Source organism: Triticum urartu, chromosome 7 (genome assembly GCF_003073215.2).
Source record: "Triticum urartu cultivar G1812 chromosome 7, Tu2.1, whole genome shotgun sequence".
Lineage (NCBI taxonomy): Eukaryota > Viridiplantae > Streptophyta > Magnoliopsida > Poales > Poaceae > Triticum > Triticum urartu.
This window is the reverse complement of record NC_053028.1, coordinates 626,417,675-626,419,702: the sequence shown is the minus strand read 5'-3', so window position 1 is coordinate 626,419,702 and position 2,028 is coordinate 626,417,675.

The following is a 2,028-nucleotide window of genomic DNA, read 5'->3' as shown; positions in this document are numbered from 1 at the left end:
GGTTCCATCCTGCGCCACATATAGGTTGGACCTAGACGTGTTATACGAAGACCCATGTGGAGGACTCGACGTACAACACGAAGCTATCAGAGTCGCGGAGGACTCTATCCCCGCTGGTGATAAGCCGACTATATATGATTTGTAACCCTAGGCCCTTAGTATGTTATACAAGCTTGGGGGCTAGTTCGTCGATAGTATACACACACGCACAATGCCTGGTATTCACGTGTACTTTGTACACACCCCTGTCACTAATATACAGTACCAGGAGTAGGCTCTTTCTTCAACTGCAATTGAATTATAGCATGTGCATGTGTTTATTTCATATTATCGATCCATAGAGTGAGAGCGGTTTGAAATACAGGCAATGGATGCTTTTGCAATTCAAGCTCTTTGAGTAGCTCCATGCCAGGCTTTACTTTGCCATGTTCAGGTCCTGTAGCATATTGTTTTCATGCTCCAAAGTGTGCTATTTGATCTGAAATTCCAGACAAGTGTTAATTTCACTAAGTCTGAAATCTGTTTGCCAAATGCATTTTTGCCATGCTTGTTTGAACCTGTTAATGGATGAATTAGCCATAGCTCAGTGTTCCTCTTTTGTTAAGCATCATGAATGGATCCCTGCCATGTATTTTGATACCATGTTTGGGTGCTGTAGCATGTTCATCTTGTTGCATTTAGATGGCTACTTGCTGTAAATCGCAGAACGTGGTCATATTTGGATCGCTTGCCATTTCCAAACCGTAACTCCGATTCCGGTGATCTTTATATAGTTTTCAAGCGATTTCATCTCACCTTTCCAGTGGCACACTTGGATTTCCATGTTGAGGCCAGGTTCATTCGTTCCTTGTCAAATCTTGCATATGCATCCCATATTGCATCCCGCATAGCATACCATCTTTGCATCATGTTGGTTGAGTTTGCACGTGGTTGATTGTGTCCTTGTTGCTTGTTTGTCTTGTTTGGGTAGAGCCGGGAGACGAGTTCGCTAACGAGGAGCCCGTTGAGTTTGCTTTCGAGGATCCAGTCAACTCTGACAACTTTGCAGGCAAGATGATCATACACTCGAAATCACTACTATCTTTGCTTTGCTAGATGCTCGCTCTTTTTCTATGCCTATGCTACGATGCCTACCACTTGCTTATCATGCCTCCCAAATTGCCATGTCAAACCTCTAACCCACTATGTCCTAGCAAACCGTTGATTGGCTATGTTACCGCTTTGCTCAGCCCCTCTTATAGCGTTGCTAGTTGCAGGTGAAGATTGGAGACCGTTCCTTGTTGGAACATTATTTACTTGTTGGGATATCATTATATTGCCTTGTTATCTTAATGCATCTATATACTTGGTAAAGGGTGGAAGGCTCGGCCTCTCGCCTAGTGTTTTGTTCCACTCTTGCCGCCCTAGTTTCCGTCATATCGGTGTTATGTTCCCGAATTTTGCGTTCCTTACGCGGTTGGGTGATAATGGGAACCCCTTGATAGTTCGCCTTGATTAAAGCTTTTCCAGCAATGCCCAACCTTGGTTTTACCATTTGCCACCTATCCTCTTTTTCCCTTGGGTTTCCGGAGCCCGAGGGTCATCTTATTTAAACCCCCCCCCCCGGGGCCAGTGCTCCTCTGAGTGTTGGTCCGAACCAGGCAGCCTGCGGGGCCACCTCGGGGAAACTCGAGGGCTGGTTTTACTCATAGCTTGACCTATCTGAGTGTGCCCTGAGAATGAGATATGTGCAGCTCCTATCAGAATTTTTCGGCACATTCGGGCGGTGTTGCTGGATTTGTTTTAACTTGTCGAAGTGTCTTGTAGAACCGGGATACTGAGTCTGATCGGAATGTCTCGGGAGAAGGTCTATTCCTTCGTTGACCGTGAGAGCTTGTCATGGGCTAAGTTGGGACTCCCCTGCAGGGATTTGAACTTTCGAAAGCCGTGCCCGCAATTATGGACAGATGGGAATTTGTTAATGTCCGGTTGTAGACAACTTGAACCTTAACTTAATTAAAATGAATCAACAGTGTGAGTTATCGTGAT